Source organism: Aquarana catesbeiana, linkage group LG08, assembly GCF_042186555.1.
Source record: "Aquarana catesbeiana isolate 2022-GZ linkage group LG08, ASM4218655v1, whole genome shotgun sequence".
Lineage (NCBI taxonomy): Eukaryota > Metazoa > Chordata > Amphibia > Anura > Ranidae > Aquarana > Aquarana catesbeiana.
The window spans coordinates 290794511-290821309 of record NC_133331.1 but is presented as its reverse complement, the minus strand read 5'-3'; the positions used below and the strand labels follow the sequence as shown (position 1 = coordinate 290821309).

The window sequence follows — 26799 nt, the reverse complement described above, 5'->3', positions numbered from 1 at the left end:
ACAGGAGTTGGTCAGAGACTGCAGACATGATACAAGAGATGACCATAGACTGCAGACATGATACAGGAGATGGTCAGAGATTGCGGACATGATACAAGAGATGGTCCGAGACTGCAGGCATGATACAAGATACCGTCAGAGATTGCGGACATTATATAAGAGATGGTCAGAGACTGTAGACAGGGTACAAGAGATGGTCAGAGACTGCAGACATGATACAAGAGATGGTCAGAGATTGCGGACATGATACAAGAGATGGTCCGAGACTGCAGGCATGATACAAGATACCGTCAGAGATTGCGGACATTATATAAGAGATGGTCAGAGACTGTAGACAGGGTACAAGAGATGGTCAGAGACTGCAGGCATGATACAAGAGATCGTCAGAGATTGCGGACATGATACAAGAGATGGTCAGAGACTGCAGACATGATACAAGACATGGTCAGAGACTGCAGACATGATACAGGAGATTGTCGGAGACTGCAGAAATGATACAAGAGATGGTCAGAGACTGCAGCCATGATACAAGATACCGTCAGAGATTGCGGACATTATATAAGAGATGGTCAGAGACTGTAGACAGGGTACAAGAGATTGTCAGAGACTGCAGACATGATGCAGGAGATGATCAGAGACTACAGACATGATACAAGAGATGGTCAGAGACTGCAGGCATGATAGAAGATATCGTCAGAGATTGCGGACATGATATAAGAGATTGTCAGAGTCTGCAGACATGATACAGGAGTTGGTCAGAGACTGCAGACATGATACAAGAGATGACCATAGACTGCAGACATGATACAAGAGATGACCATAGACTGCAGACATGATACAAGAGATGGTCAGAGACTGCAGACATGATACAAGAGATGGTCAGAGATTGCGGACATGATACAAGAGATGGTCCGAGACTGCAGGCATGATACAAGATACCGTCAGAGATTGCGGACATTATATAAGAGATGGTCAGAGACTGTAGACAGGGTACAAGAGATGGTCAGAGACTGCAGGCATGATACAAGAGATCGTCAGAGATTGCGGACATGATACAAGAGATTGTCAGAGACTGCAGACATGATGCAGGAGATGATCAGAGACTGCAGGCATGATAGAAGATATCGTCAGAGATTGCGGACATGATATAAGAGATTGTCAGAGTCTGCAGACAGGATACAGGAGTTGGTCAGAGACTGCAGACATGATACAAGAGATGACCATAGACTGCAGACATGATACAAGAGATGACCATAGACTGCAGACATGATACAAGAGATGGTCAGAGACTGCAGACATGATACAAGAGATGGTCAGAGATTGCGGACATGATACAAGAGATGGTCCGAGACTGCAGGCATGATACAAGATACCGTCAGAGATTGCGGACATTATATAAGAGATGGTCAGAGACTGTAGACAGGGTACAAGAGATGGTCAGAGACTGCAGGCATGATACAAGAGATCGTCAGAGATTGCGGACATGATACAAGAGATTGTCAGAGACTGCAGACAGGATACAGGAGGTGGACAGGATACAGGAGGTGGACAGGATACAGGATATAGCAAGACAGAGATTGTATACAATGATTTTGTACAATCTCATCACTGTCATTTTCGTTTGGTAACTGTTGCCTGTGCCTGTCTGTGGCCATCACATAGATAACAGCCGAAGTGACCAGTGGTTTTCTTAGGATTTTGGACCATCTTATATATTATTACAATAATTTTCATTTCCATGAATTGTGTATTTCCTCATATATATTTACTCACTATTTACTGATATATCATTTGGTCACGTTAGTGAGAGTTTATTTTATCATTGAACATTTAATATATTTATCCACCATCGTTATTCATTTTTCAATGATAAAATAAACTCTCACTTAATGTGACCAAATGATATATCAGTAAATAGTGAGTAAATATATATGAGGAAATACATAATTCATGGAAATGAAAATTATTAAAATAATATATAAGATGGTCCAAAATCCTAAGAAAACCACTGGTCACTTCGGCTGTTATCTATGTGATGGCCACAGACAGGCACAGGCAACAGTTACCAAACAAAAATGACAGTGATGAGATTGTATAAAATAAATAATTAATAAAGTGTCTTAATGTAGTGAATAAAATATGACTCATATTTTATTTTTCTCTAAATGAAGACACTTTATTATTTATTTGGTACGGCAAGCACTGTTGCACATTAGGTAAGGACAGGTCACAGGTTGTGTGCACGTTTTCATATTTTACTCACGGGGGGGGGCTGTGGCCAGGGCAGGGTGTGGTCAGTGCTGGCCAGTGGCACTAGTCAGGGGCAGGCCTTGTGTGTCTTTCAAATCACCCCCAAACTGAAACCTCGCACTGAAATGCAGGTTTTAAATTGTGCGAGTTCAGCTGAACTCGCACGATTTCAAACCTGCGTTCAGTGTGAACGAGGGCTAAAACCTGGAAGCTGATTGGTTTCTTTGCACAGCTGCACCAGATTTTGCACTTTCCAGTCTTAATAAATCTCCCCCATATGGTCACCCAACATGCCTCCATGTGCGTTGCTGGAAGCAGCCACCTTAACCTCCCTGGCGGTATGATTATTTCGGATTTTAGGTGCTGAAAGCGGTACAATTATTTTGCATGGAAATTTGGCGTTTTATATTGTAGGTCTGTAAATCTTAACAATAACACACTTAAATCTGTCCAAACCAGAGTCTAGTAGATATCCCGGGTATGATAAAGTTTGAAACACAAAAACATAAATTATAATATAATAAATAAAAATAAATAATTAAAAAAAATTTTAAAAAATAGTAATAAAATAAATTTCCCCACAATTCACTATCGCTCAATTCTGCAAGTGTTCTAATTTAATATCGCTGTTTTCTAGCTGGTCTAAAGCCACTTTTGACGTAAAGGGACACTTTTTGGTTGCTATGGACAATCTCCAGTTTCCAGGCAGAAAGAACAGTGTATATCATGTAAAACTGCATGCAGGACATGGGCCAGAGCACTGGGGACAAAAGGGATGTGAAATCATTTCATACAGTACTGTAATCTGTAAGATTACAGTACTGTATGTGTTATGATTTTGACAGTTTTTTGAATTTGCCGCCAGGCTCCGCCCCCGTGCGTCGCGCCGCTCGCAGGGAACGGAGCCTGGCACGGAGAGGCTTCGGAGGAGGACGGAGCCCACGGACACTGCGGGGGACATCGCAGGATCCCGGGGACAAGGTAAGTAACGCCGCCCCAGGATCCTGCAATGCGATCCCGAGTGTGGCTCGGGGTTACCGCTAATGGTACTGAATTTTAACCCCGAGCCACACTCGGGAATACCGCCAGGGAGGTTAACTGGCCTCAGAGCAGGACTGAGTGGATGAAGAAGAAGATTGACAGAGAAAGGCAAAAAGACTCCGATTTATCTCTTTTAAAGGGAAACTGTAATGGTTAGTGGTCAAATTTGCATAACGCATACACAACCCCAGAAACTTTTGGAAATCAGTGCGGCGCCGCCGATTGGGACGGTGCCATTGCCGACAATAGGCTGTAATTTGGCATGCGATTTGACATGTCAAATCGCGCCAATGTGAACGGGGGCTTAGGCTAAGAGCCCATTCACACAGGGGCAACACGACTTCCAGCACGACTTTGGGAGGCAACTTGGACACGACTTGAGTATGAATCACAGCACGACTTGGGGCAACTTACAACACAACTTGAAGTCGCCTCCAGGACAGGGAACTTTACAAGTGGCCAATCAGAGCTTATCAGCTGTGTGTGAGAAGGAGGGGGCTGGCTGTTTAGTGGAGGAAATTACTTTCTGTTTCCTGTCTGCTTCCTGTAAAGTTGCCTCAGTATGAACAGTGATCAGACTTGGAGGCAACTTCCATTGAAATCAATGGGTACAAGTTGCCTTCAAGTCGGATTGAAGTAGTACAGGAACCTTTTCTGAAGTCGGAGCGACTGCAGTAGTGTCATAGGCGTGCGCACAGGGTGTGCCGGGTGTGCCCAGGCACACCCTAATCCCCCCCATGCGCATTAGTGTTATCGTTCTGTGTAGCAACAGGAACATGGGAAAGATCTCCCTCTTACCAGCTCTGCCATAAGAGAAGTGTTTATCCTTTTCTCTTTCACTGTGCCAGCAGGGAGATCAATGTGCCGGGGTCATATATATGTAGATACATACACATGCATGTGTGTTTGAGCTTAAGGGTGCACACCCTAATGCATTAGGCTGCGCACACCTATGAGTAGTGTGCATTAAGACAGATCCATTCACTTACATTGATTTTTTTCGTGTAGCGCGACTTGAGGCGACTAGGGGCGACTTGGGGCGACTTGAAGTCGGATCCAAAGTTGCCCCTGTGTGAATGGGCTCTTATTGTCAAAACTTAATTGAACAAGCTGAAGTTAGATGCTGATTGGCTACCATGCACAGCTGCACCAGATTCTGTGTGTTCCAGTTTTAGTAAACCCCCCCCCATTATGTTCTTAATGCATGTTCAGCCCTGTGTAATTTTAGCCCCCGGGCCTCACATCATTATTGGTTGTTATGATGTATGCAGCTGCCAGCACTGGAGTGGAAGTAAAGTTGGCAAAATCGCTGCCTCCGGAGCCACCTGCCCTTGGCATGGCTCTGTCTATAGAACCCATCCCTATTATATATTTTTTTTTAATCTGTTCTCTTTCTTTTGCACTTAGATCGGCTAAGACTTCACTCCTTGGCATAGGTGTGCGCAGCCTATTGCATTAGGGTGTGCACCCTTAAGCTCAAACACACATGCGTGTGCAGGTGTCTACATATATATGACCCTGGCACATTGATCTCCCTGCCGGCACAGTGAAAGAGAAGAGCATAAACACTTCTCTTATGGCAGAGCCGGTAAGAGGGAGATCTTTCCCCTATTTCTGCTGCTACACAGAGCGATAACACTAATGTGCACGGGGTGATTAGGGTGTGCCTGGGCACACCCGGCACACCCTGTGCGCACGCCTATGCTCCTTGGCTTACTCCAACTGCTAAAGAGAGAGACGAGCAGTTAAAAGTTTTAAAGCTACAACTGGATTTTGCAAAAAAGATTGGATCTTCCCGTGTCAGTATGGAATTCTGAAATATGTCTTAAAATGGCTTTAAAGGCTAAGGTTTTTTTTACCTTAACTCATTCTTTGCCTTCTGAGTGCAGCTCCCCAGAACCCCCCTTTGATGCCACCAGTTGTGATGAACTTTGTCCAGAACTAGCACTATCCAAGACCCTTTAGCCCACCCAGTCACCAGCCGTAACTCAGTGTAGGGTGAACATCAACATCAAAACTCCTTTATTCAAACACATGTTACAACAGATATACAACTCAGAGACACCCCCCCAACCCTTGGATTCAGGGCGGGGTATACTGTCCAATCACAATAGACACACAGGTCAGGTGTATTCAAATTTCTCATCAGTAAACAGTCTTATCAGCAAGGAGACCTGTTGGAGGAATTCGCCCCCCACCAATCTCACAGCGAATCTACATACACATCCCATAATATCCAAGGCAGACAGACATAATAGAACATTGGAATACAACATTCCAGTGTGGCTGTACAGTGTGTCTAAATAGCACAGATCATAGTGGGGTTTTCAGTTACCCTGGGCCCCTAATGGACGCAGGGTGATTTACACATAAGAGGGGCCAGGGGAGCTGGACACGGAGTTTCCAGAGCTCTCCAAGGTAAGCTGAATTCCACAAACCTCCCACCCAAAGTCACTCCTGTCACACCCCCTTATACTTATCTGAGCCCGATCTCGATCCAGAGTTGTGCATGAGAGCAGTGGCTCTCTCCCTCCTCATTGGCTCAGAGACAGCATAGGAGCTAGCATGCAACCAGAGTGCCCCCCATAGCAAGCGGCTTGCTATGATAGGCACTCGGTCTGGTGGGGGGGGGGGAGGGGAGATGTGGGTAACCCGAGAAGAGAAGGATTGTGGCTGCAAAACCCTTGCACAGAGCAGGTAGGTATTGAAAAAAATTTGGATTTACAATCACTTTAAAGGGATTTTATCATGTTTTTGTATTTTCTTTTTTATTATGTCCAAAGCTAAAAAAAATCGAATATTTTATTTTACTTTTTTAGTCAGATTAATATGAACTATTGCAAGTGAATATTTTATATGTGTATTTCCAGTCTAACAGGTGGATCTTCAGGCTCATATGCACATTTTCCTCTGCATGCTTAGGCAGACCATACACAATTCATTTTTTTTTTTTTTTGTCGAACGAAAAATAATGAACTGTTTCCTCCATCCACACATATCATGGGGATGAGGTAATCACTTCTGCTGAGCTATTGCATTCTGCTGGCAGGGAGCTTTCCCTGCCAACATAATAAAATTATCAGTGTTGCGGGCTATAGCTGGTGGCACTGATCATTTGGGAAAAACCTGACAGGCTGATCGATAGATCGACTTGTGTACAAACAGGTAGCCCATTCATAGAGACCGAAAATTCAACTGATACCTGTTGAACCAGCTTAATTTTAACTCTTGAAAAAGCCTACAGTTTACAAAGCTTTGTAGCTATGGCTTAAATGTACACACACAACAGAAGAGCAGCGACTCCTTCCCCTTCTCTCTTCTCCCTCCTATATAGAGTGCCTTGAAAAAGTATTCATACCCCTTGAAATTTTCCAAAATTTGTCATGTTACAACCAAAAACATAAAGGTATTTGATTTTTTAATGTGATAGATCAACAAAAAGTGGCACATAATTGTGAAGTTGAAGGAAAAAAAATTTAATGGTTTTCAACATTTTTTACAAATAAATATGTGAAAAGTGTGGTGTGTATTTGTATGGCGCCCCCCGGAGTCAATACTTTGTAGAACCGCCTTTCACTGCAATTACAGCTGCAAGTCTTGTTGGGGATGTCTCTACCAGCTCTGCACATCTAGAGAGGGACATTTTTGCCCATTCTTCTTCTTTGCAAAATAGCTCAAGCTCTGTCAGATTGGATGGAGAGCGTCTGTGAACAGCAATTTTCAAGGCTCGCCACAGATTCTCAACTAGATTTAGGTCTGGACTTTGATTGGGTCATTCTAACACATGAATATGCTTTGATCTAAACCATTCTATTGTAGCTCTGGCTGTATGTTTAGGGTCGTTGTCCTGCTAGAAGGTGAACCTCCGCCCCAGTCTCAAGTCTTTTGCAGCCTCTAACAGGTTTTCTTTTATGATTGCCCTGTATTTGGCTCCATCCATCTTCCCATCATCGCTGACCAGCTTCCCTGTCCCTGCTGAAGAAAAGCATCCCCACCACATGATGCTACCATCACCATGTTTCACGGAGGGTATAGTGTGTTCAGGGTGATGTGCAGTGTTAATTTTCCACCACACACAGTGTTTTGCTTTTGGGCTAAAAAGTTAAATTTTGGTCTCATCTGACCAGAGGGCCTTCTTCCACATGTTTGCTGTGTCCCCCACATGGCTTCTCACAAACTGCAAACAGGACTTCTTATGGCTTTCTTTCAACAATGGCTTTCTTCTTGCCAGTCTTCCATAAAGGCCATATTTGTGGAGTGCGTGACTTATGCCGCGTACACACGGTCGGACTTTCTATCCTACTTGGTCCGGCACACTTTCCGACGGACTTTGTCCGCCAGGTGCGCCGGACTTTAAAACGGACGGACTTGCCCACACACGCCCGGACTTTCCGGCGGGCTAAGTCCGCCCGTCTTTCCGACGGACTTTCGCCGGAGTTCCGGCGGACTTTCAGAATGAACGGACTTGCCCACACACGGACAAGTCCGTTCATTTTGAACGTGACTCAGGTGCGACGGGACTAGAAAAGGATGTCAATCTTGCCGCTTTTATCGGCGAGATTGACACCTTGCAAGCCCCGTCGCGGGGCATACCAGGCCCTTAGGTCTGGTATGGATTATAAAGGGGAACCCCCCTACGCCGAAAAAACGGCGTGGGGTTCCCCCTAAAATCCATACCAGACCCCAATCCGAGCACGCAGCCTGGCCGGTCAGGAAAGGGGGTGGGGACGAGCGAGCGCCCCCCCCTCCTGAACCGTACCAGGCCGCATGCCCTCAACATGGGGGTGGGTGCTTTGGGGGAGGGGGCGCCCTGCGGGGCCCCCCCACCCCAAAGCACCTTGTCCCCATGTTGATGAGGACAAGGGCCTCCTCCCGACAACCCTGGCCGTTGGTTGTCGGGGTCTGCGGGCGGGGGCTTATCGGAATCTGGGAGCCCCCTTAATTAGGGGGCCCCCAGATCCCGGCCCCCCACCCTATGTGAATGAGTATGCTGGGACTGTGACATCAAAAGGGGGCGGGGTCTCCGCCTATATAAGTCACAACGCAGCCCTCGGAGAGCAGTCCAGCCGGAGAGAGCGTCGTGTCAACATCTGGAGAAGAGAAGAGAAGAAGCCCAAAAGCCCAGAGGCCCAGAAGTCCGGACCTCTGCTGGCAAGAGAGCTACCTGAAGACAGCAGAGGAGCCGGCCGAAGAACTGGAACACCGGGAGAAGAGAGCGGAGAAGAACCAACCGGACGTCGGGAGAAGATGAAGCGGAGGGACCCCCGAAGCCGGAAGAAGACCCCCGAAGCCGGAGGAAGATCCCCCCCCCCGGAGCTGTTTAATAAAATATTTTTAAAACCTGTGTAGTGTGTTTTATTACTTACACTTTTTCCCTAGGTGAATGGGTAGGGGTACCATGTACCCCATACTCATTCACATAGGGTGGGGGGCCGGGATCTGGGGGCCCCCTTATTAAGGGGGCTCCCAGATTCCGATAAGCCCCTGCCCGCAGACCCCGACAACCAACGGCCAGGGTTGTCGGGAAGAGGCCCTTGTCCTCATCAACATGGGGACAAGGTGCTTTGGGGTGGGGGGGCCCCGCAGGGCGCCCCCCTCCCCCAAAGCACCCACCCCCATGTTGAGGGCATGCGGCCTGGTACGGTTCAGGAGGGGGGGGGGGGCGCTCGCTCGTCCCCACCCCCTTTCCTGACCGGCCAGGCTGCGTGCTCGGATTGGGGTCTGGTATGGATTTTAGGGGGGACCCCACGCCGTTTTTTCGGCGTAGGGGGGTTCCCCTTTATAATCCATACCAGACCTAAGGGCCTGGTATGCCCCGCGCTCGCCGCAATAGGAAAATTTGTTTTTCCTTTTGCAGCGAGCGCGAGATGCAATACCCTGCCCTCGTGTCGTATCTGGTCCGTCGGACCAGCATACACACGAGCGGGCTTTCCGTTGGACCAGCACACACACGAGCGGACTTTCCGCCCGAAACTGAGTCCGGCGGAAAGATTTAAAACTTTTTTCAAATCTAGGTCCGGCGGGCTTTTGGGAAAAAGTCCGCCGGCGCCCACACACGGGCGGATTGTCCGGCACACTCTGGTCCGCCGGACCAAGTATGCCGGAAAGTCCGACCGTGTGTACGCGGCATAATAGTTGTCCTGTGGACAGATTCTCCCACCTGAGCTGTGGATCTCTGTAGATCCTCCAGATTTACCATGGGCCTCTTGGCTGCTTCTCTGATGAATGCTCTCCTTGCCCGGCCTGTCAGTTTAGGTGGACGGCCATGTCTTGGTAGGTTTGCAGTTGTGCCATACTCTTTCCATTTTCCGATGATGTAGTGAACAGAGCTCCTTGAGATGGTCAAAGCTTGGGAGATTTTTTATAACCTAACCCTGCTTTAAACTTCTCCACAACTTTATCTCTGACCTGTCTGGTGTGTTTCTATGGCCTTTTTGATGCTGTTTGTTAACTAAGGTTCTCTAACAAACTTCTAAGGGCTTCACAGAACAGCTGTATTTATACTGGGATTAAATTACACACAGGTGGACTCTATTTACTAATTAGGTGACTTCTGAAGGCAATTGGTTCCACTAGATTTTAGTTAGGGGATATCAGTGTAAAGGGGGCTGAATACAAATGCACGCCACACTTTTCATCTATTTATTTGTAAACATTTTTGAAAACCATTTATCATTTTCCTTCTTCTTCACAATTATGTGCTACTTTGTGTTGGTCGATCATATAAAATCCCAATAAAATACATTTACGTTTTTGGTTGTAACATGACAAAATGTGGAAAATTTGCAAGGGGTATGAATACTTTTTCAAGGCACTATAACTCAAAAGTTTTGTTGAGAGTCAGCAGTTCCTGAATGGAAATAACTACTGCTGTACTCTTTCTTTGGATGACCCATAGTGCTCAGGAAAATCTGGGTTGTTGTTATATGCCTCTTTGTAAATGAAAGAAATAAAGCTTCCATTAAAAAAAAAATATAAAAACTTTGACATAATTAAAATTAAACCATTATAGTATTACAGTTCCCTTTTAATTCCTTTGCTTTTCGTGTTGGTTACTGAGCTCTATTACCCAAACTACAATATACACAAACAACTGAATGAGTCAGAACATGAATGTCTGATCACCCTCTCTCCCCCTGCCTGTGCCCTGGTGCCCTGTGAAGATTCAGTTAGAGAGAGCAAGTCTGAAAGCAAACATCTTCTGTGCTGTGTCTCTTTAGGACCCTGTATAAAATGTTTATTTTGTAAAATTTAAAATTGTAAAAAAATAATAATAGTAACATAAAGTGAAGACATTTACATAAAAAGATAGAAGAAGAAACTGCGCTTAGAGGATAGATGTAGCTGCTGGCACTTCACTAGACATAAAATAGTGCACAATCAAATACATACATTATAGTGCAGCTCTAGAATGAAAGTGAGTAAACATCCAAAATAATATAACAATATCAATCAAAAGTACAGTATATGCTCTGAATTTAATACATAGAATAATGTGAAGAAAAATTAAATGCGTCTATAGAGAAAGTGAAATAAATGCACTTCCACAGATTGGTGCATCAAGATAGTCCTGAAAATAACAATAGCACGAAATCAGTGACCTGGTAAAAAAAGTTCTGACAACTAATGTAAGGAATAAGTCCCACGACAATATAAGTGAAAAATGATATATCTAAAGGCTGAACAATCAGTCTGTGATCCACCATCACAAAGTGTAGCCAGCACGCTTACCAGAAATAGTGGATACTACCATGGGTATTAAGTCAACAAAGTTGTTGAAAGATCTCCATCTTTCCAATGAGGCTCAGTCGCACAATAATAGATGTTGCAGGTCTCCCACTGCTCCAGATCCAGATCGGAGGTCACTGCACTCACAGATCAAGCTCCCGCCTCATGGATATATGTAAAGGAATACCAGCCATTAATAAAATCTTTTATTTAAATTGTACTAAACATTTACAACAATCCAAATGGAAAACAGCGCTGTGTGAAAACAATCATCTTAAAGACAGTAAAATGAAAGCCCTGGAGCGAACACGCAATGACATCACGGACACAAGCGTCACCCGATGCGTTTCGTCACATTTGACATTGTCTAGGGTATGACAAATTTACATATTCTTTGGAATTTTGTGAAGCACACTGAGTGTATGGGCAGTATAGGTGAAAAGAAGGTAATTCTTTTTCCAACAATCAGATTTCTTTGTGTATGGGCATTGTCACCCTGGAATCAAAGAGTCTGAAAGCGGAGTTCCACGCGTTTTTTTTAGTTTATAAAAAGTCAGCAGCTACAAAAAGTGTAGCTGCTGACTTTTAATAAAGAGACACTCACCTGTTTCACAGTCCAGCGATACGGCCGCCCGTGGCCTCGCTCCTCTCCCCCTCTTCTCCACCGGCGCCGTCATAGTCACTGTGGGCACCCGGCCCGTGACAGCTTTCGGCTTCACGGCCGGGCGCGCACTGCGCGTGTGCGAGTCGCGCTGCGCTCTGCTAGTGGCCAGGCAATCTTCTGGGACCTGTCACGTGTCCCAGAAGATTGCTGAGAGGGAGGGGCTGCCTAGGGGGAGAGGAGCAGTCGCCTAGGCGACCAAGAGCAGGAAGGAGGAAGTGGGACAGGAAGTCCTGCTCTAAACTAAGTACCCACCCATCCCCTCCCCTATAACTGATTTACAGCAGATTGCATTCGGCAAGCTGATGTTTTTTCTCCTGGTTCAGCTAATACATGCTGAGTAGGTGCGGACACTTACAGTAACATACAGTCAAGTTCTGCATATGTGGATGGCAGTTAGAAATTTGGAACACCATAAGTTTGCTTTCAGAAGCAAATGCTCAGTTTTTTTTTTTTCTTTTATGAATTTGTGGTCGTTTTGCTGCTGGTAATTTAAAGTGATTGTACTGTAAATGATCAACTTGTAAAACAACCCATTCAGTTTAAAATAGAAATGAAAGGCAAAACATTTGTTTATGTATATAAAAAAAAAAATATAAATAGTTTTTTTTTTTTCTCCTTTTTTTATAAGTAATCACCTTTTCCCTCTGTTCTCAGCTGCATAAGAGCTGGGGGGAGGAGAGGCAGCAGCACGCTGATCTTCCCAGTGAATGGCTGTGCGGGGGGGAGGGGGGGGGTTGTCAGCAGAAGTCCTCCATTACTCCTCAATGGCACCCCAATCACGGCGCAATTTTGCCCGATGAATCGCGGTAAAATCAAGCAAACAAAACCGTAGGACGCCTGTCGCCCCCAAAAGAAGTTCCTCCTGTTGAGTGACCCCACAGCAAGCAGCTAGCTATAGGGGCACCCGAGCCGAGCCACAGCTTCCTGTGTTCATTCAGACATGGAGCTGTGGCCCCCGGGCTCTCCCCCCCCCCCCTCTCTCTCTCCTCATTGGCTCACTGACTTTGATTGACAGAAGCGGGAGCCGATGACGCTTCACTGCCATCTCAGCCAATAAAGGAGGGGAGTCCCAGACAGCCAAGTCTCTCATGCAAAATCGCTGGATCGAGATGGGATGGTAAGTATTAGGGGGGCTGAGGGGGGGGGGCTCCTGCACACAGAAGGCTTTTTATCTAAATGCATAGAATACATTCAGATTAAAAAAAAAAACCTTCTGCCTTTAGAACCACTTCAGGAAAGGTTTTCTCCTTTCTAACATTAAAGCAGTATTAACCGGTTCAATACAGGGCAATTTCACCCCCTTCCTTCCCAGGCCAATTTTTAGTTTTCGGCGCTGTCGCACTTTAAACGTCAATTGCGCGGTCGTGCGACGTTGTACCCAAAAAAAAATTGACATCCTTTTTTCACCACAAATAGAGCTTTTTTTTTGGTGGTATTTGATCGCCTCTGCGGTTTTTATTTTTTGCGCTATAAACAAAAGAAGAGCGACAATTTTGAAAAAAAAACACAATATTTTTTACTTTTTGCTATAATAAATATCCCAATTTTTTTTTTTTTAAAACACATTTTTTCCTCAGTTTTGGCCGATACGTATTCTTGTACATATTTTTGTTTAAAAAAATCGCAATAAGCGTATATTGATTGGTTTGCGCAAAAGTTATAGCGTCTACAAAATACGGAATAGATTTATGGCATTTTAAAAAAAAAAAAAAAAAAAATGTTATTTTTTTTAGTGGCGATCGCGATTTTTTTTTTGGTGACTGCGACATTATGGCGGACACATCGGACACTTTTGACACATTTTTGGGACCAATCACATTTATACAGCGATCAATGCATTGATTACTGTGTAAATGTGACAGGCAGTGAAGGGGTTAACCACTAGGGGGCGGGGAGGGGTTAAATGTGTTTCCTAGGGAGTGATTACTAACTGAAGGGGGAGGGGACGCACTAGGGGAGGAGACCGATCGGTGTTCCTCCGTTCTGGGAACACACGATCGCTCTCCTCAGAGCTGACAGGACGTGGATCTGTGTGTTTACACACACAGATCCACATGCCGGCACGGTTAACGGGCAATCGCGGGTGCCCGGCGGACATCGCGGCCGCCGGGCACACGCACCGGGTCCCGAGGAACGCGGCGGGCGCACGCGCGCCCCCTAGACGCCCGGGAATCCCAGGACGTCATATGACTATGGGCGGTAGGGAAGTGGTTAAACCCAAAACCAAACATGTAATATATTGCAGTTTAGCAATCATTAGATGTGGTGGCTGCATCCGTTTTCTTTTCTTAGGCTTTTCTCTCTGTTTCCCCTGGTGATCTGATCAGTAACACATCTTTTGTATTAGAGTGCCTCCTCTCTGGATGAAGGAGCACAGGGGGCACGTTTGGACAGCAGTATTGTCAGTCTGGGGGGGGGGGGAGGGGAGTGTTAGATGTACTAGCAGATTTAGATACACAAACAAAACTGAAACCAAACCCCAGCTCACGCTGCAGTTACACAAGTAGTTACAGCAAACTTCTTTTATCTTTTGGGATAAAGATTTTACATATATATAAATAAAAGTTGATCATTGTAAACACCCCTGTCAGTGGTAAATGGCTTGTTTGAATGCGCTAACTGATACATTTTTCAGCCTGTTGTGCTAAAAAGCAACAGACTTACTGGCTGGATCACAAGGTCAAAATATAGGGAAAAAAAGCCTAAAAAAAAAGAAGATGAATGCAAATGACATCTACGAATTGGTAAGCTGCAATATAATAAATGTTTTCTTTCGGGTTTAACACCACTTTAACATTTTTGATTTTGACAGAAATGTCCATTCTCGCTCAGCTGGAAGACAAACAATAGCGTTTCTGAAAGAACAAGGTAAGATTTGCGGACTGCCAGTCATGTTGTAGGATTTCATTATCCCTTTCATGACTAAGCCTATTTTTGAAATTTGGTGTTTACAAGTTAAAATCCATATTTTTTGCTAGAAAATTACTTAGAACCCCCAAACATTATATATATATATTTTTTTAGCAGAGAATCTAGAGAATAAAATGACGATTGTTGCAATATTTTTTATCACACGGTATTTGTGCAGCGGTGTTTTAAACGCAAATTTTTGGAGAAGTGACACTTTCATGAATTTTAAAAAATCCAAACAGTAAAGTTACCCCAATTTTTTTGTATAATGTGAAAGATGATGTTACGCCGAGTAAATAGATACCAAACATGTCACCCTTTATAATTGCACGCACTCGTGGAATGGCGACGAACTACGGTACCTTTGAATTTCCATAGGCGACGCTTTAAAAAAATTTTACGGTTACCAGGTTTGAGCTGCAGAGGAGGTCTAGGGCTAGAATTATTGCTCTCGCTCTGACGATCGCGGCGATACCTCACATGTGTGGTTTGAACACCGTTTACATATGCGGGCGCGACTTCCGTATGCGTTTTCTTCGCTGCGCGAGCTCGCGGGGACAGGGGCACTTTAAAAAATTTTTTTTTTTTTTTTTATTTAATTTATTTATTTTTGTACTTTATAAATTGTGTTTAAATTTTTTTTTTTTTTACTTTTATTGCTGTCACAAGCAATGTAAACATCCCTTGTGACAGTAATAGGTGGTGACAGGTACTCTTTATGGAGGGATGGGGGGTCTAAAAGACCCCCCATCCCTCCTTTACACTTCAAAGTATTCAGATCGCCGAAAACGGCGATTCTGAACACTGTGTACTTTTTTAAATTCGGCGCCATTGGCAGCCGAGTAAACGGGAAGTGACGTCATGACGTCGCTTCCGCATTTACAAGAAGAAGGCTGGAACGAAGCCGCTCGCAGCTTCGTTCCAGCCCGCCCCCAGCCGCCGAAGGCAGCGGACCGGACACCGGGCCTCCCGATCGCACGGGAGGCCCGGTAACAGCGGCGGGAGGCGGCGGGAGGGGGGGGGATGTCCCCTCCCGCTCCTCCGGTATAACAACCGAGCGGCTTTTAGCCGCATCGGTTGTTATATTCGGGTAGCCGATCGCCCGCTGAAAACAACGGTACCGGGATGATGCCTGCAGCTGCGGGCATCATCCCGGTATAACCCCGGAAAGCCGAGGACGCATATATGCGTTCGGTCGGCGGGAAGGGGTTATTTGATTTTTGACACAGCTTAATAAAGTGATATGAAATGAAAGGTGGGGGAGGGAGAAGTTTTATTGAACGTTCGTAGTGATATGTTCCTGTCTACATTCCAGGTATTGAGAAAGCTTTGCTACACAATTTTGCTGGCCGCCCTTCAGCTGCCTTGGAGGGTGTGAAGGCTGGGTACTTCTTCTCCTTTCCCCCTGCAGTTACCAAAAATAATCAGGTAAGATCTTATTATAGATATTAATTATAAGCACAACTCTGGCATCAAACCATGCACCTGCTTCGGCCAAGAATAGTATAGGATTTCCAAATCCAAAGCAACTGCATAGCCCTGTGTGACCTACACCCATACTGGTGATCAGAGGCAGAGCCGGTGCTACCACTAGGCAAACTAGGCAGAGGCCTAGGGCGCCCTGCTGCCTAGGGCGCAGCCATGGCCAGGGGGACTCTGGGAACCCAAATATAAGGGGGCACTTTGAGAATCTGATTTAAGGAGAGGGGACTCTTGGGACCCTGATGTAAGGGGAGGCAACTTTGTGGACCCTAATGAAAGGGGTAAACAGAGGCGGCTCTAGACTTTGTGAGGCCTTAGGCATAACTTAGACATGAGGCCCCACTCACGCCCCTAATGGAAAAAATAATTTAAGTGATAAAAATTAACTGCATAAATTGCATATATTAACAGCCTTAAAGATCTAGTTTCAGTGTCCTCTATCTCAATGCAGGTGTCAGTGCACTCTCTGAGCACTGGCGTCAGTGTGTTCTCAGTGCTGGTGTCAGGGCACTTTTTCTCAGTGCACTCTGTCTTGGTGCTAGAGTCAGTGTCCTCTTTCTCAGTGGGGGTCAGTGCTCTGTCTCTATCAATGCTGTACCTAGGTGAGAAGGAGTCCTTGTCCCTAGGGGAGAAGGGGTCCCTGACCCCAGGTGAGAAGGGGTCCCCGTCCCCAGGGGAGAAGGGGTCCCTGTCCCCAGGGGAGAAGGGGTCCCTGTCCCCAGGTGAGATGGGGGTCCCTGTCCCTAGGTGAGAAGTGGTCCCTGTCCCCAGGGGAGAAGGGGTCCCTGTCCCTAGCTGAGATGGGGTCCCTGTCCCTAGCTGAGATGGGGAACCCTGTCCCTAGGTGAGATGGGGGTCCCTGTCCCTAGGTGAGAAGTGGTCCCTGTCCCCAGGGGAGAAGGGTGTTCCTGTCCCTAGGTGAGATCGGGGTCCCTGTCCCCAGGGGAGTTCGGGGTCCCTGTCCCCAGGGGAGTTCGGGGTCCCTGTCCCTAAGTGAGAAGGGGTCCCTGTCCCTAGGTGAGAAGGGAGTCCCTGTCCCTAGGTGAGATGGGGGTCCCTGTCCCCAGGTGAGATGGGGTCCCTGTCCCTAGGTGAGAAGTGGTCCCTGTCCCCAGGGGAGAAGGGTGTTCCTGTCCCCAGGGGAGATCGGGGTCCCTGTCCCCAGGGGAGTTCGGGGTCCCTGTCCCTAAGTGAGAAGGGGTCCCTGTCCCTAGGTGAGATGGGGGTCCCTGTCCCCAGGTGAGATGGGGTCCCTGTCCCTAGGTGAGAAGTGGTCCCTGTCCCCAGGGGAGAAGGGTGTTCCTGTCCCCAGGGGAGATCGGGGTCCCTGTCCCCAGGGGAGTTCGGGGTCCCTGTCCCTAAGTGAGAAGGGGTCCCTGTCCCTAGGTGAGAAGGGTGTCCCTGTCCCTAGGTGAGAAGGGTGTCCCTGTCCCTAGGTGAGAAGGGTGTCCCTGTCCCCAGGGGAGAAGGGTGTCCCCAGGTGAGAAGGGTGTCCCCAGGTGAGATCAGGGTCCCTGTCCCTAGGTGAGAAGGGTCCCTGTCCCTAGGTGAGAAGGGTCCCTGTCCCCAGGGAAGAAGGGTGTCCCTGTCCCCAGGTAAGATGGGGGTCCCTGTCTCTAGATGAAATGGGGGTCCCTGTCCTCAGGTGATATGGGGTCCCTGCCCCCAGGTGAGATTGGGGTCCCTGTCCACAGGTATGATGGGGTCCCTGTCCCCAGTCGAGAAGGGGTCCCTGTCCCTAGGTGAGATGAGAGTCCCTGTCCCTAGGTGAGATGAGAGTCCCTGTCCCTGGGTGATATGGGGGTCTCTGTCCCTAGGTGAGATGGGGTCCCTGTCCACAGGTATGATGGGGTCCCTGTCCCCAGTCGAGAAGGGGTCCCTGTCCCTAGGTGAGATGAGAGTCCCTGTCCCTAGGTGAGATGAGAGTCCCTGTCCCTGGGTGATATGGGGGTCTCTGTCCCTAGGTGAGATGAGAGTCCCTGTCCCTGGGTGATATGGGGGTCTCTGTCCCTAGGTGAGATGGGGTCCCTGTCCCTAGCTAAGATGGGGGTCCCTGTCCCCATGGGAGATGAGGGAATGGAGTGGAGTATGGAAGTGTCTGTGGGGGATATGGAGTCTCACTCACCTTAAGCAAGTCTGCAAGGGCATGCTTCATGGCTGCCTGGACTTCCTCCAGCAGCACAGACAGGGCAATCAGCATATCTCTGAGGCGAGGAAGATCTGTGTATGATGGGAGAAGGGGGGCTGGCAGACAAGCCTGCGGTGTCCTCCGGCTCTCATACGGCTGCACCTGTGTGCTTAAACTTTGCGCAGGAGAAGTGTACAGTGCTCCTGAATGGATGCAGCCGACTCGGGGGGGGCGGAGCTCTTGCTGGGGATGACTCTGGGCTGCGCGGCGCTGAATGGGGAAGGAGAGAGCGACCCGGAGGAGCCAGTGATCACCGGCCGAGTACACAGGCAGGGAATGTGATACAGAGCAGCTAGTGCAGTAGAGGCGGGAGCTCTGCTACTCACCCCGTCCTCCAGCCACCCGGGCGCTGCTATTTCTACCCATCTCAAGCTCTTTAATTAGACAAATTAGCTAGTTGTGAGGCCCCTGTGAGTCCGAGGCCTTAGGCGACCGCCTAGTTTGCCTAATTAGAGAGCCGCCTCTGGGGGGTAAACTCTGATGTAAGGGGGGTCAAGCCCAGGAGCTGTGTTAGGGGCCCTAAAATTTCCGATGGCTGTTCTGTTACCCACACAGTGCGCCGACGTTACGAATATCGCTGCTGGATTGGAAGATGTTAGCAGGAGACGAAGCCGTCACCTGCAAACTTCAGCAAATCTGTGAAGAAGGGGTATCCAGCCAATGAGGAGCTGCGAGCAATATCACTTCCTCCCAGATTCTTGTACAGGCTGCATTATTTTATTTTGGGGGGGGGGGGGGGTGCAAGTAGCTGGTCTTGCCTAGGGCGCACAATAGTCTAGCACTGGTCCTGATCAGAAGTCTCTCAGCCTATAGAAATAGCATTCTGTGGCTCTAATTCCTGCTATGGAGTTTTATGGGCCTAAATGTGTCTACAATCTCCTACAGTTATGTAGTATGAGGCCCTACTTGACTGGATATGCACTGAGTGGATCATTTATGGGAGGCTCTCGCACTTCATGCAAATAATAAAACCCTCTCCATGCTTATAGTGCTACTTCAAATACAAAAAAATCATGTCTATATTTTAATAACAACAGGCTGCTGTTATAAATGACCCCAAATAATGGAAACTACTGTATAATATTTGAAGATTGACCAATAACGGCATTTTTGTCCACACAACTGCTCACTGGATATTTTCTCTTTTTCGGACCATTCTCTGTAATCCCGAGAGATGGTTGTGCGTGAAAATCCCAGTAGATCAGAAGTTTTTGAAAAACTTAGACCAGCCCGCCTGGCACCAACAACCATGCCACGTTTAAAGTCACTTAAATCCCCTATTTTCCCCCATTCTGATGCTCGGTTTGAATTATAGCAAGTCGTCTCCACCAGGGCTGGATGCCTAAATGCATTGAGTTGTTGCCATGTGATTGGCTGATTAGCAAAACAGGTGTACCTAATAAAGTGGCCGGTGAATGTATAAACTGAAACTGCTTCTTTGTAATGTCCATATTTAAACACCCAGTAAAAGTTTATATTCAGTGTGGGGAGGGTGATCAAACAACTGACATCTGTTGACCTTGGCATGGACCCCCTTGGGTTATCTTCTACATCTAAACTCGGTGCCCCTACGCCGTTATAAAAAGTATTTGTATCAGTGCATTTGCTGAATGCTGCCCGGGCATGTATCCCTGACCTATGGAAGCTCACTAACTCACCGACCTTAGAGATACCTGGTTGCCATGGACAGCCGTCACTGACTTTAGAGATACCTGGTTGCCATGGACAGCCGTCACTGACTTTAGAGATACCTGGTTGCCATGGACAGCCGTCACCGACTTTAGAGATACCTGGTTGCCATGGACAGCCCTCACTGACTTTAGAGATACCTGGTTGCCATGGACAGCCCTCACCGACTTTAGAGATACCTGGTTGCCATGGACAGCCGTCACCGACTTTAGAGATACCTGGTTGCCATGGACAGTCGTCATCGACCTGAGAGATACCTGGTTGCCATGGACAGCCGTCACCGACTTTAGAGATACCTGGTTGCCATGGACAGCCCTCACTGACTTTAGAGATACCTGGTTGCCATGGACAGCCGTCACCGACTTTAGAGATACCTGGTTGCCATGGACAGCCGTCACTGACTTTAGAGATACCTGGTTGCCATGGACAGTCGTCATCGACCTGAGAGATACCTGGTTGCCATGGACAGCCGTCACCGACTTTAGAGATACCTGGTTGCCATGGACAGCCGTCACCGACTTTAGAGATACCTGGTTGCCATGGACAGCCGTCACCGACTTTAGAGATACCTGGTTGCCATGGACAGCCGTCACTGACTTTAGAGATACCTGGTTGCCATGGACAGCCGTCACCGACTTTAGAGATACCTGGTTGCCATGGACAGCCGTCACCGACTTTAGAGATACCTGGTTGCCATGGACAGCCGTCACCGACTTTAGAGATACCTGGTTGCCATGGACAGCCGTCACCGACTTTAGAGATACCTGGTTGCCATGGACAGCCCTCACTGACTTTAGAGATACCTGGTTGCCATGGACAGCCGTCACTGACTTTAGAGATACCTGGTTGCCATGGACAGCCGTCATCGACTTTAGAGATACCTGGTTGCCATGGACAGCCGTCACTGACTTTAGAGATACCTGGTTGCCATGGACAGCCCTCACTGACTTTAGAGATACCTGGTTGCCATGGACAGCCGTCACCGACTTTAGAGATACCTGGTTGCCATGGACAGCCGTCACCGACTTTAGAGATACCTGGTTGCCATGGACAGCCGTCACCGACTTTAGAGATACCTGGTTGCCATGGACAGCCGTCACCGACTTTAGAGATACCTGGTTGCCATGGACAGCCGTCACCGACTTTAGAGATACCTGGTTGCCATGGACAGCCGTCACCGACTTTAGAGATACCTGGTTGCCATGGACAGCCGTCACCGACTTTAGAGATACCTGGTTGCCATGGACAGTCGTCACCGACTTTAGAGATACCTGGTTGCCATGGACAGCCGTCACCGACTTTAGAGATACCTGGTTGCCATGGACAGCCGTCACCGACTTTAGAGATACCTGGTTGCCATGGACAGTCGTCACCGACTTTAGAGATACCTGGTTGCCATGGACAGCCGTCACCGACTTTAGAGATACCTGGTTGCCATGGACAGCCGTCACCGACTTTAGAGATACCTGGTTGCCATGGACAGCCTTCACTGACTTTAGAGATACCTGGTTGCCATGGACAGCCGTCACCGACTTTAGAGATACCTGGTTGCCATGGACAGCCGTCACCGACTTTAGAGATACCTGGTTGCCATGGACAGCCGTCACCGACTTTAGAGATACCTGGTTGCCATGGACAGCCGTCACCGACTTTAGAGATACCTGGTTGCCATGGACAGCCGTTACTTGCACGTCTCAATATACACATGGCTGTGTGCTGTGACCTTCCATTTGCCTGCCTTTGGGGATGGGTGCAGATGGGGCGTAGTTCTCCGCCCCTCCTATCCCTCTATTCCAACACCTGTGATTCTAATGTTCCCCCTATTCCCTGCCCCCCCCTTATCTCTCCCCTCCTTTTACCCCCCCCCCCCCTTTTTTTGTTTCCTTCTCCCCCCTTTTTGGTCCTCTTCTTTTGCTTGCCCCCTCACCTGCGGGTCAAGAGAGGGCCCTTTTTGTTTTTGTTAAACTGCTAAAAAAAAATGACTCATTGGGTGATGTAGTTTGTGTTTATTGTTAGGTTTTAGGAGGTACAACAACAAACATCTATTGTGATACCTGATCCAGATGCTCCAGGTTGTTATTTTTACCTTTTACTATTGGGCATGTGCAAGCTGGCAGGTCTATCTGAAGTATTTTATTAGCTGTTGCCCAGAAGTCTATCTCTTTTACTTGGAATGTCGGGTCTTACATAATTACTGTGTTGTAACATTGGAAATTTATGTCTGGAGTATCATTGTTGGTACCTGTATTGTAATTGCACAATGTACTAAATAAAAAATGAAAAAAAAAAAAAATCACATGCAAAAAAAAAAAGAAATGTGAGAATGAAATAGTGCCACCACATCCTAATGTGAAACAAAGGGGTTGATTTACTAAAGGCAAATAGGCTGTGCACTTTACAAAGTTGCTCCAGAGCTTAGTAAATGAGCAGAAGCTCTGCTGACTTCCATCATCCAATCATGTGCAAGCAAAAAATGTGTTTTTTTTTTTTGTTTTTTTGTTTTTTAATTTTCCTTGCACACGATTGGGTACTCTTTGCAAAGTGAAGCTTTCTCTCTTAATCACTAAGCTCTGGAGCAACTGCACTATACAAAGTGCACCGTCTATTTGCCTTTAGTAAATCAACCTCAAAGTGTCCTCCTGTGGTTTCCAGGGCGTGGGGATGCTATTAGGATTAATGCATAGCTCCCAACTGTCCCTGATTTCAAGGGACTGTTCCTGATTTGGAACAAAGTCCCTCTGTCCCTCTTTCCTCCTCATTTGTCCCTCATTTTGGACTGATCTATATACTTGTATATAAAATGCACTATTTATCTTTTAAAAAGTGTTTCCCAGTGATAAACCTTTCATCCAATTTCTAAATTGCTGCATTTGTAAATTTCAAATGCCAATATAAAAGGGTAGTAGTGGTTAAAAAAAGCACTTGTGGGTTTGACTTATCTTTTTTTTTTGTATAATTTTCCTTTAAGGGGGTGTGGCAGGGGGTGTGTCCTATGCCTTCATACCTTTGCTTAGGTGTCCCTCGTTCTTATCTCGAAAAGTTGGGAGGTATGAGATTAATGGTACCCCCCACGCATCTCCTAAACTTCATTGCGTTTTTTGGTGTGAGAAGGCATCAGGCGTGAAATTACACGTCTTCCTGCAGTCTGCGCAGTGGCAGTATCATAGCCAATGAGGTTCAACTGAGGCGTGATTATTGCTAATTGCATCTCGGCCTTTTGGCGAAGATCAAGTGTAGTAGCTGTTCTTATCAGTTTCCAGGAGGTGGCGCTTGCTTCCGTCCCTGATCTATGGCGAAATAGAGATGGGATTGCGGTTGCTATGCAAAACCTGCTGGAGTGAAGGTGACCTGGAGCGGTTTGTAGCCGAAAGGGAAGCCTTCTGATGGGGATGGAGAACCACGGGGTCTGAACCAGAGGGTCGGGACCCTGGCCTTCTGGCCTGGATTGGGGCGGATCTAGCTCCAGACAGTTATTTGGGAGAGAACGCTTACTCCTGCCTTGCAAGGGGGGGAGGGAGTGGCAAGTACTTCCCGAATGTAATTAGGAGGAGTGATGGGAGCGACGGCAGAGCCTGATGGTAAAGGGCTCTTTCCGGCTTCCTGATCTCCATATCCTTCCTGTCTGTGGTGGGGTCTGCTGTGGTCTGGGCTGGGTGGTCAGGGCTTTTTCGAAAAGCCAGTGATGAATGTGCCCCTGAAGTGGCAGTTCAGGGGTGCCGTATAGTCACGGTGTGAAAGCACTTGATTTTATGGCACCATGGTCACTTCACCACAACACACGTTTTTCGCACCTGCCTCTTGGGCCGGGCCTTTTGGCCAGGACCAGGGGAAATTTTTATGCCTGGCCGGAGGGCCGGCCATTGTATAGCACAATGGCCACTTTCACTCTCCCATCTCACTATCTTCCCCACTCTTTCTTTTACCCCTGTTTGTCACCTTTTTGTCTTTTTTTTGGTTGTCTTTGTATACACGTTTTGTCACTGTGTGGCGAGTAGAGTGTGGGTCCTCGGGCCTACTCTGAAAGTCTTGGGAGGGGGTGGACATAGGCCTTTTGGCTTGGTTCGCCCTCTCCTTTGAGGGGTCTCTCTTCGGGAGAGCCCCACTGTACTTGGGTTGGTCTGCTTCGGCAGTCCTTCCAGTTGTGGGGGTCCGCCTGGTTTCGGCCGGATGGACCCTTTGTCTGAGTACCTCAGTCCCTGTCTGGAGCCTAACGCCCCGGGGGATCAGGGTAAGGTCCTTCCCTAGTGGAGGACTCTGTACACCCGTTGCACGTTTTTGTGTTTCACTCTCTATGTGTGGGCACTTTTTTTTGGCACCGGGTGGAAGTTTTTGAGGTGTGTTTTGCACGCCACTGGCTTTTCGATAGAGTCTTCCTGCAGTCTGCACTATGTGAACCTAGCCTTACTGTGCACATTGCTCTTTTGCCATACTTTGGTATAGAAGCCTGCTAGAGATCAGATCTGATTAATATGGCCAGCCTTGCTGCACCTCTCCGTTTCAATTCCAAGCCATGATTAATAAAAGCTACAATTGTTTTATGCTTCATTGTTTTTCCAGAGAGAGAAGCTAATAAGACAGATCCCAATGGAGAACATCTGCTTAGAGACAGATTCATCACCAGCACTCGGACCAAACAGAGAGGTAAGAATAAACAGACAGCATGATAAGTAAAAGAGAACATGGCCTATCAAGTGTGTACACAAATGTCAGATAAAGTCATGGCTAAAAATGCTGCTTGCTAAAGTAAGATTTTTCTGGGGCACACCACTTTTTTTCTTGAGTTTTGCATGGGGTTTCTCTTAAATCTATACCAGACTCTTTGGGTCTGGTATGGAATTTGGGGGGATCCCACACTTTTTTTTTTTTTTTTTCCTGGGGTCACGATGAGAAATGTATATCAGACGTGAAGGGTCTGGTATGAATTGGGGGGATCCCACACTTTTTTTTTTTTTTTTCCTGGGGTCACGATGAGAAATGTATATCAGACGTGAAGGGTCTGGTATGAATTGGGGGGAACCCCACACTTTTTTTTTTTTTTTTTTCCTGGGGTCACGATGAGAAATGTATATCAGACGTGAAGGGTCTGGTATGAATTGGGGGGAACCCCACACTTTTTTTTTTTTTTTTTCCTGGGGTCACGATGAGAAATGTATATCAGACGTGAAGGGTCTGGTATGAATTGGGGGGAACCCCACACTTTTTTTTTTTTTTTTTCCTGGGGTCACGATGAGAAATGTATATCAGACGTGAAGGGTCTGGTATGAATTGGGGGGAACCCCACACTTTTTTTTTTTTTTTTTCCTGGGGTCACGATGAGAAATGTATATCAGACGTGAAGGGTCTGGTATGAATTGGGGGGAACCCCACACTTTTTTTTTTTTTTTTTCCTGGGGTCACGATGAGAAATGTATATCAGACGTGAAGGGTCTGGTATGAATTGGGGGGAATCCCACACTTTTTTTTTTTTTTTTTCCTGGGGTCACGATGAGAAATGTATATCAGACGTGAAGGGTCTGGTATGAATTGGGGGGAACCCCACACTTTTTTTTTTTTTTTTTCCTGGGGTCACGATGAGAAATGTATATCAGACGTGAAGGGTCTGGTATGGAATTGGGGGGGATCCCACACTTTTTTTTTTTTTTTTTCCTGGGGTCACGATGAGAAATGTATATCAGACGTGAAGGGTCTGGTATGAATTGGGGGGATCCCACACTTTTTTTTTTTTTTTTTTTCCTGGGGTCACGATGAGAAATGTATATCAGACGTGAAGGGTCTGGTATGAATTGGGGGGAACCCCACACTTTTTTTTTTTTCTACTTTGCGTAACATGGCTCGGGATATCTCTTAATACCCAGTCCGGCGCACTTTAATTAAAATTATACATTTACTTTGATTTACTACATACTGTTCCAATTTTGGATTTATTGAGATTTGTGAACATTATGGCTTTAGTTTTTTTGTATAATACGGATGTTCAACATCACTGAAAAAAACACTACGAGGCAAGAAATATGTTACTGCAAAACAATGCAAGCTGAAATGTTATACATTATCCACAAGATGGAGAACCAAGGTATTTCGAGTGGAATGCACCAACAGGAAATGTTAGACAGGAAATGATGTCAGGTGTAAATAGGAAGTTCCGGGTGAAAGTTAAGTAGGGAGGAAGTAAAGAGAAGACATTGCTGGAACTGGCAGCAGAGGAGGTAATAAGATATTATTTTATATTTACACCCAGTAATCCCCCCCCCCCCCCGTCATGTTCCGTCCTCTTCTTCCATAGTCACTGTGACGTCTGTCCTGATTTATAGACCGGATACATCCTAAATATAGAACCATTTATCCAACTGTCCATCCAGAGCCTCTGGTTTATAGACCAGATACATCCTAAATATAGAACCATTTATCCAACTGTCCATCCAGAGCCTCTGGTTTATAGACCGGATACATCCTAAATATAGAACCATTTATCCAACTGTCCATCCAGAGCCTCTGGTTTATAGACCAGATACATCCTAAATATAGAACCATTTATCCAACTGTCCATCCAGAGCCTCTGGTTTATAGACCAGATACATCCTAAATATAGAACCATTCATCCAACTGTCCATCCAGAGCCTCTGGTTTATAGACCGGATACATCCTAAATATAGAACCATTTATCCAACTGTCCATCCAGAGCCTCTGGTTTATAGACCAGATACATCCTAAATATAGAACCATTTATCCAACTGTCCATCCAGAGCCTCTGGTTTATAGACCGGATACATCCTAAATATAGAACCATTTATCCAACTGTCCGTACAGAGCCTCTGGGTTATAAACCGGATTAATCCTAAATATAGAA

At 46.7% G+C, this 26799-nt stretch overlaps 1 protein-coding gene and 1 pseudogene across 3 annotated transcripts in view; both read left to right on the top strand.

Annotated features, from left to right (window-relative positions):
• The window catches only part of LOC141104765 (uncharacterized), a 60039-nt gene that overhangs the window by 25301 nt on the left and 7939 nt on the right, over positions 1 to 26799 (top strand). The window contains exons 4-6 of one of the 3 annotated variants that reach the window (XM_073594482.1): positions 14496 to 14551; positions 15909 to 16021; positions 24510 to 24593. The gene's annotated coding sequence lies outside the window, so the exon portion shown is untranslated. Of the gene's footprint in view, positions 1 to 14495; positions 14552 to 15908; positions 16022 to 24509; positions 24594 to 25916; positions 26159 to 26799 lie in introns of those variants that run through there. The other 2 variants (XM_073594483.1, XM_073594484.1) reach the window with 2 other exon arrangements.
• LOC141106981 (U4 spliceosomal RNA) lies at positions 23094 to 23160 on the top strand (annotated as a pseudogene).